Source organism: Anas platyrhynchos, chromosome 11 (genome assembly GCF_047663525.1).
Source record: "Anas platyrhynchos isolate ZD024472 breed Pekin duck chromosome 11, IASCAAS_PekinDuck_T2T, whole genome shotgun sequence".
Classification (NCBI taxonomy): Eukaryota; Metazoa; Chordata; class Aves; order Anseriformes; family Anatidae; genus Anas; species Anas platyrhynchos.
Genome location: NC_092597.1, coordinates 12,234,549 through 12,243,374, shown reverse-complemented (window position 1 = coordinate 12,243,374; position 8,826 = coordinate 12,234,549). Strand labels below are relative to the sequence as shown.

The 8,826-nt window shown below is 48.7% G+C and overlaps 1 long non-coding RNA gene across 1 annotated transcript in view; it reads right to left on the bottom strand.

Annotated features, from left to right (window-relative positions):
- Nucleotides 1–5,523: 5,523 nt before the first annotated feature.
- The window catches only part of LOC119718092 (uncharacterized), a 30,429-nt gene continuing 27,126 nt past the window's right edge, over nucleotides 5,524–8,826 (bottom strand). The window contains exon 3 of the long non-coding RNA XR_005268726.2: nucleotides 5,524–7,174. This is a non-coding gene — a long non-coding RNA (uncharacterized lncRNA). The remainder of the gene's footprint in view (nucleotides 7,175–8,826) is intronic.

Genomic DNA, 8,826 nt, shown 5'->3' with positions numbered 1-8,826 from the left:
TCGAGGGAGGGCAAAGATGTAAAGCAGTCCTGAGCGCTTTATTGCAGATAGGCAGGGACATTCCCAGCAGGCACATCAGAGCTTCTACCAGGAGCAAAGCTTGCAAAATGTTAACTTCCTGAGGATATGCCACTCCAAATTTCAGGACCCAGCTCTGGAACAAGCAGAAGAAATAAGACCAGCCCCCAGGAGGAACTCTCTCAGGTCTGTCAGTGAGCCCAACGCGTGGCAGGAAAGGACTGGGGAAGGTCAGTCAGTGCCGTGCTGACCCGCCTGCAGCACAAACACGACCAGTTACACTCAGCGGCATGAAATATGGGGCTGTGGCCTTTGACTTTACTTTGTGGGAACGATGCTCTTTCAGTGCTTCTCAGGAGGCTTTTTAAATGCTTTCTGTAGCCTTTTATCAAAGCAATAAAGTACCAGAGAGCTTGGTCTCAGCTTTGTCTCCTCAGTTACCACGAACCACACCTGGAGCCTGCAGAGATGTCTCATGGTGGCACAGGATGCAGCAAGGAAAGGCGTGAGCACAGTCGCTTTGGGTGGCACGTCTGGGTTTCATTGTGCCCCACTGCCCCAACCCAGGGGCTGGGTTTCCTTGCGGAGAAGCTGCTGAGCTGAGCAAATTCTGCCCCTGGCTCCCTGAGCCTCCAGCCGCACTCCTCGGGCACGGGAGGTGCTCCTTCTGCTGAGGGGTTTCCAGCACCCATCCACAGGCAGGGACACAGCCCGGCCACAACACCACAGAGAGCAAGGCCAAGAGCCCAGCCCCTTTATTCAGCATTGCACTTGGTGTCAAGCTGAAGCAGGAGGGATGAAGGGGACTTCAGGGTGGGTCAGAAAGCCAACGAAGGAGCACAGGACGCTGAATGTGCCCGGAGGCATCGGGCCTTATAAGTGAGGAAGTGGAAAGGGGAGCGAGTCTACAGAAACCCACTTTCCAGATTAAATCTTGTCTTTAAACCCTGAGTTCCAGCAGCAATATCTGTTGCAGTGCCTACAGGCCTTGCTTTCCTCCCCAATCTCAGCCATCAGGCTCCCGTGACTGACAACACCAGGAATGAATCTCTTTTGAAGCTGACAAAACTCACTCTGAACTGATTTTCTCTTGAGCTGTGTTTATCCGAGGCTGACACCAAAGAAAGCTGCTCTGAAGCAATCAGAGCTGATAGCAGCGGCGTGTTTACCCCCCAGATCTGCACTGAGGCAGCAACAGCCACCAAGCGTGGCCAAGGCCAGCCTTGGTAAAAGCGCTGCCTGCCAGCAGGCTGACTGCCTCGTTTTCTGGTCCCCAGGCCCTTTCCCCTCCGCAGGCCAAAGCTGTGTTGACACGGTCGTGTCTGCTTTCCAGGGGCACCTGGAGCAGAGGGGGGGACCCCCCTTTGACTCACCACAGAGCAGCTGAAAATATTCTGGGCGTCTGTTTACAGCCCCATAAAGATTTTATGCGCCGCATTTAGCCTCGTGTCTCTGCATTCATCGTGTTAAATGCTGAACGTTTTACTTTAATGCCACGGTGGCTACGAGCAGGAATACTTAACTCCAATAAATAAGAAGTAATCACATTTTCCCAGTGAATGGATTGAAAATGGCCACTGGGAGCGTTTGCCTTCTGGAGTCCAAAGCCAGGGGCTGTCACTGAGGGTTTCCAGCAAACCACAGACCCTGTGGAGCATCTCCAGGAAAAAAAAATAAATGTATAAATAATAAAGCATATGCATCTTTTAATTGAGGAACTGGTCTGTAGCTTGGGCGCAGTATGCTTGTGCCCAAAAGCCAGTATTAAACATTCGAATTCAGGCAATGGAGAGAAAGAGGGCCAGAAGCAGATGGACTAAAACTCTATGCATTTGTGAGTAAAATCTACTGGAAAAGCACATTAGTGCTCCTTGGAAACTGGAGCATTTCACTGAGAACACATGCACAAAAGAGGAGCTTCTCAAATGGGTCCAGATTATCCCAACAGACTCCCAGGTACAGCTCCTGCAGGTCCCTTCCTAGCTTTATCTAGGCTCTGAACACAGCGTTTGTCGACCTGGAAGCTCCAGGCACCACAATCAACTGAATTCCCCTGGGTGCAATAAATCCTTCCTTGAGGTGGGCATTTGACCACCTGACAAAGCCATGCTTATGGTATCTGTATTATTAAACCTCCCACCAAGCACATTTCCCATGTCTCTCTTCCACTCCCTGCCTCTGAGCTTCTCTCTGCTTCAATTTCCTCATCTAACACTAACCCTCACCATGTCCTCTAGCCCTCACCATGTCCTTTACACTGTTCTACTCATTCTACCCACCAGAAGTCTAGCTCGATTCATTTGCATCCCAATTTTAAATGGTACTACCAATCTGCCAATCACCTGTCAGCCGTAACATCAGGAAACAGCAGCTCAAGCCCGTCTGCAACACATCATTCCCAAATAAGCTCTCTTAATTCTCAGCGGTTGGGGCCTGCCGACATCCTGTAGCATCACCATTGTCTGAATCCAGTCCTTGGCGAGAAATGCAATCCATACCAGGTCTGATCTCCAGGGTTCTCTTTCGAAGGCATGTGTCGTGCTGACTCTAGTAAATCCGATGCACCTTACAGCAGAACTTCTCGCCCAACAGCTGAGAAGGATAGGGCAGGCGGAGACGATGCCTTGCAGAAAGTAACACTGGTCGCTACTAAAAACACTCTCTTGCAGTTCCCTGGCTGTTAAGACTCCAAAACCACAAGGTTTAATGCTTCAAACTATCAGCTTCACTTTCACATTCCTGAAAACTTAATTGTGAGACGCCGGAGGTGGAAACTGAGATGGTGGTGGGTTTGCAGCTGTGCTCTACGGCTCACCCATGGCATTTATTCCCAGCCACAGAGAGACAGCAGGAATTAGACTGTGGAGACAGAGGGTTAGAAGCTCATTTGCTTTCTCCATCTCATTCTTCCTTTCTCTCTAAGGTGTCTACAGCAAAACGTCAGCTCCGAAGACAGCAACCAGATCCCTGTGTCGTCCCAAGACTTGTTGGTCCACCAGCGCATGTGCCAAGATTTTCAATTTCCTCCAGCAACCAGAGATCTTCCAGCAGACCCCGATCAGCTCTCCTCACCTCCACACCATGATCCATGAGGTCTCTAACAGCTCACACAACATCTCCCAGAACACTTTGCATGTCTCCCTTTGAAGCTGTGACCTGATTACCATAAGCAACGCACTGCAGATGTACCTCTGCAAGCCCAGAAGCACCAGGGGAAATGAATATATTAGTATTTATCATATTAATGCAGATCAAGCTGGGTATTTGTTCTGACATTTCAATAATAGCTTTTTCTATTTTTTTGTAGGCAGCAGCTTGTATTTTCTTCTCCCTTAAATAATTCATTGTTACATTAAACTTATTTCAAATTGGGGTCTTTTTTTCATCAAACCAAAACCTTATTTGGATGGCCAAAGGGGGGAAAAAAAAAAAGTATAAATGAAAAGTCTCTTTTCTCTCCTCCCTTCTTTCACTCCTTTTCTTTTTTCCTCTCTAGTTAAAATCTCTTAATCAAAGTGACAATCTGTCTTTCCCAGGAAGGAAGCTGGTGCCTTTGAACAGCGCTGCTCCAATAGCTCTCCGCTTTGATGTGGGATTTAACTTATGCCTTCAGCGATCTCAAGCGCTGGTGCATGCATGCGCAGCGTGCCTGCATGTATCCATGGGTGTGTTTCTGTGTTCATTGCTGCACGTACACACCCCAATCCTCCCCCAACACTACCAAAAAAAAAAAAAAAAAAAAAAAGAAAAGGGAAAGAAAATGCCACGACTACACAAAGCAGCGATGTGAACCTTGTGGAGCTGCTGTCGAGCACAGTTAAGAGGGGACCTTGGTCTTTGCTTTTTCCCACAGAATCGTTCAGGGACATCTTCAAACCCTCCCATCAGCTGCTAACTTCAGTGAATACAGAGCAGTCTGTTACAGGAGACTGGCACCCTTTAGAAGGGCAGAAGCACATTGGAAACAGTTCCTGCAGTTCGTGGTCCTGCTGGACGATGGGCACAGTGTACGTTCGCTTCCCTGGGTGCTCAGACACAGCGTGCTTAGCAGCCTTATTCCTCCCCTCCTCTTCCTTCCCTCTGTTTGACTCTAGGCTGTCCCTGTCCTCAGCACAGTCTCTCTCTTTCTGCTTTGATGATAGTTTCCCTCTTCCTTTCTTTTAGCCCTCCTGCCCTCAGCATTGGCTCTGGGGACCAGCGAGGTCTTTACTTTATCTCCTCTGCTCTGAGGGCAGAGCACAGCTCTGTCTGGTACCACGCTGTAAGCAGCTTTGATCTCAGGGAACAGAAACCCAGGCTTGGGCCTGGGGACCACCCTGAGAGGCTGAGCTGACCTTGCTTCCCATGGGGAACTATTCTTCCAGACAACTCCTCTTTCTTCTCGCCAGTAAGGCTGCCTCTCACTGCTGTCCTGGTGCCCCAGTGGCACGTTTTGCTGCAGGATGACAGAGCAGAGCTATTGACATCTTCCCATTTCGCAGCTGGGAAGCTTCCACCCTACCACATAAAGCAGCACAATCATGTGCTGCTATGGTTTTACCATAGTCCTTCAACAAATTCCCCAAAACTGCCACTCTCCTTCTAGTGAGTGCCCTCTGGGATTTTATCCAACCCTTCAGAGATCGCCTGCCCAATCAGTACTGGGACCTTTCTCAGCCTTCAGAAAAGTTTGTGGTCTAAGCACATCAGATCTTTTGGCTTTATGTACATGGTAGGTTTTACAGGTGCTTCTACTTAGTGAAAGTCTGCCCCAGGGGTTTTCTTGAGCAGTGGACCAAATGTGTAAGTGCTTTACAAAACACTGAGCAACGTGAACCTCAGAGCTACAAATCTCCAACGCAGCTTCCAGTCAGAGAACAACTACTCAGCAAGCACAGAATCCAGTTGTGCCTCAGGTTCCTTGTACTGAAAAACAATCTTCAGAATAAACTGGTGTCCTCTCATACTGTCCGCTATCAAGAGGCTGGTTTATTACTTTTTTGAAACATGTTTCATTAATTTTGGGTTTTCCCTACTTTTCTTCTTTAAACATACACAAACACACACCAACAAACTCATAGAAACTCAGGGGTTTTGTTTTGTTTCTTTATTGTGTGTGTGTGTGCCCTCCTCCTCACCTCTTTCAAGGGTTACTGGAATGTGTTGAAAATCTGACACATTTCTACAAGCTCTGGGGATAACAGGCTGGGAAACAAAGCCAATTTTCTCCCTGTGTACTCTGGAAGCCTTTGCTGAGCTGCTGCAGGACAATCAGGGTTTGTCCGCGTCCTTCTCAGCTACACCACTGAGGAAAGAAAACTCATGCCCTGCCCGTGGTGACCAAAATGAGAGACGTCACAAGAAACCCATTCCACTTTTCCATTTTATTTTTCTCTAGGATCTTTTGCCCACTCCTGTAGATCCCTCTTCACTAGGTATGTTTCCATACATCCTGGATCAGTCAAAGCCAAGAGGTATAAGCCTCCTCCTGTGGAGGAGTAGCAGAGCGCAATAGTTCTCAAGGAAGGCTGGAGGCCAGTGATGGGCTGCCTACATCCAGGGGCATGGGAAAAAGATTCCAGGTAAATTTGAGATGGAGACTAAGGAGAAACGAGTCTGGAGTATCTGGACCACCTGCCAAAGCCATGCTTAGGGTATCCAGTATCTGTGGTGTTACCTGCTTGACACGCACCTTGGAGCCTGCAGTTGTGGCCCCTGAGATGAAAGCCAGGGATGTAACCCATTTACAGACTCCCTATGTCATTTCTAGCAAGCAAGCAAAATAAAAGGATGGGCTAAGCATGGCCAGGCATAGGACACCTGCACACATCTGTGTCAGCCCAAGCCTCCTCCTTTCCCCAGGTCCTGCTTCCTAAACCCGAGTCTCTCACTGCCTGCAGTCACTGTGCTGCACTCGCCCTCGCTTTGCATTCTGCATCTCCCTCCCGAGATTTCCCACCAGCTTAACAGAGTGTGCACTGGAGAAGGTGCCCCTCGGCCCCTATCCTCATGCATACCCAATCAGGCCTCCTGATTATGCAAATTCAATACAGAACGTCACCCCTCTGCACCTCTACCCCGCCCTGTTTCAGCACAAAAAGAGGGGAAAAAATAGCAAACCCTCCATTCACAACCAGAAACATTAATTATATGTAAGGATGGGCAGTCAACTCCCCGAAGCGTTTGCATAATTACAAATGCTAATGGATTCCGAGTGCCTCTCTCCTCCTCGTGGAGAAAATTTAATTGGAAAATGCATAAAAGCAGGAGGAGGGTGCTCTGAGTGGTCTGAAGTGGCGCACACACAGCAGAGGGGACCCGATCACTCCCCCTCAGCTCACGTGGCCAACCTGCCCTTTCCTCCCTCACCTGATCCAGCATCACCCATTTCTGTAGAGCAGGCATGGGAGAGATCAAGGGGTAGGCTTGAAGAGCATCCAGGTCAGCTGCCTGGATCCCAAGGGGATTATAAAAATCAGATTTAGTGAAATTAGGAAATGCTCAACTAGATGCCTCGAAGACAGTGAGTAATACATGCCCCCTTCTCGTCACTCAGGCTTCTTGGACTCCCTAGCCCTGCAGATTTCCAACAGTTGCCTTTCTCTGCTCCCCTGCCTGCTGGTAGCTGCTGAGCTTCCCCAAGGCAGGACTTGCTTCTCTCTCCCCATCACCCAGAGTTACATTGCCACCAGGCTCCATTCCTTTGCCCATCAAAACTGGCCTCGCAGCAAATGGGGCTGGCTGCAGCACATCAGCAAGGGAGCTCCAACCTCACAAAGTCTCCCTTGTCCTTGGGGGGAACGCCTTTCCTTTGCTTCTGTCAACCTACTATTAGCTAAAGGAGGTGTCAGATCTCTGGCATGGCCATCTCCTGGGGTCTACCCAGGCCCCACTGCCCCCAGCCAGCATACCTCCACAGCCAGCATTTCCTAAGATGGTTAACAAGAGGCTGGCCATGTGTTTGATCTCCAGTTCTTTCACCTGTTCTCTCTCTGTACTTGCTGCCTCTCTGGAGTTTGGCATCTGGTCTGGGTCTGTCCTACAGATCGCGCACACGAGGTCAGTTACGCTCCTTCACCTCCACCACCCTGACCCTCCTCAGGGGCTGGGTTCCTGAATTGAGATAAGTTTCATGCTGCACTGAGAGCAGCTGGTGAGGCACCAGATGGCTGAGAATCTGTAAAAATAAAAAAAAAAATAAAAAAAAACTGGGTCTGTGACAGCAGCACTTTTATTGTTCACTCATTCCCACTGCTGCCAGACTCTGAATGCATATCAAACAGGGCACATGCCCTTGTGAACACTACCGCTACACAATTGTGCAAAACAGTGACAAAGCTCCTCTAACACCCCCAGCCAAGCCTGCTTCGTGGTCTGAGGAGGACATCCTGCAACACTAATGAACCGCTAATGAACCTCGGCATCGTGGCAGAGGGAGAACCGGCTCCATCAGTTGCCCCCTTGCAACACTTCGGCAGTGGCGCAGCATCCGGAGGGACTGGACACCGGTCATTTCTTTTATTGCACTATAAAGCATCATACACACCTTCAGCAGTGCATAAATAATAAATAACAGCAATAATATGGTCCCTTGAGCAAAGCTGCATTTCATCAGCAAGAAAGTCATCCTCTTGTTCCCTCTCAGCATTGCAGCGGGTGCCCAGGGGCAGCCCCTGCTCTGGGAGGAGGTCGCGTCTCTGCTTTTCATTGCACGTAGCCCAGCAGTCAGGGCAGGCTGCGGCTGTTCATCATCCTTCTGTTGTGAGATGAGTTTGGTAAACTCGCAGTCCTTGTGAGGGTGAGGGACCCGAGGCAGGCACTTGGGCTGCCTTCTGACGTGCAGAAGCAGCAGCTGCTCTGGGCCTGGGCCTCCATTTTAAGCACCACCAACACAGAAATGTGACTGACACCTGCACGCACCAGAAAAAGTGCCTCAGGCAAGGCCAGGATGGAAAAGGTTTCCACTACCCTTGTCCTCTTTTGTCTGCTCGCTGGGGACCTCATTCCAGACCTGCAGAATCCAGGGGAAGCCGCAGGTTTCCAGCACTTCCACGGCACAAATGAGCAAAAGCCCCCAGGAGCCTGCCTTGTGACACAGAGTTGAAGGATTGGTGTGTACCTGAGCAGTATTTCTTACTCAGGTGTGCCCGAGTGACTGATTCTCTCAGAAAATCATTTGAACTTTACGTGACTGAATGGCACCCAATTCTGAATTTTACCAGCAGTCTTACCAGTTCACTCTAGATTCAAAAAAAAAAAACAAACAACAGGATTTAAACTATTTCCCTCAGGAGATTTCCAAAGGCTAACTTCTTTACCTAGTTGGTTTTTGGTTTTTGTTTTTGTTTTTTTTTTTTTAAATTGTGACACATTTGGACATACAGATATGTTGCCTGGATTACAAAAAAACTTGGAAATCAGCTCTGGTGCACATTTAATCCATTTTTCCAATACTGTAGAAGCACACAGACACCACTGGGCACGTTCTCACTCCTTCCAGCTAACCCCGAAGCAAAGGGTAGCCCTCGATCCTTGCTGTTAGACGACATCCTTTTTTATTCACTTTTAACTACACGAAGTAAAAGATTGATTCAAATAAAATACCAGAAAAAAAATTGTTTCAGTCAAGTGTTCAACCTGAACAAGCCTAGACTTTTCAAGTTTTCTCTTCTTCTCATTGGAAATGCATAGACAATTTTTTGTTAAATATTGTACCAAGCTTGCAACAGGTTGCAGGCCAGAAATGAGGGGGTGAGGGTAGCTCTGCTTGATTTTACCCCAGAGCTGGGTGGTATTTTTGCAACCCAGTTCATATCAAGAAAGGCAATG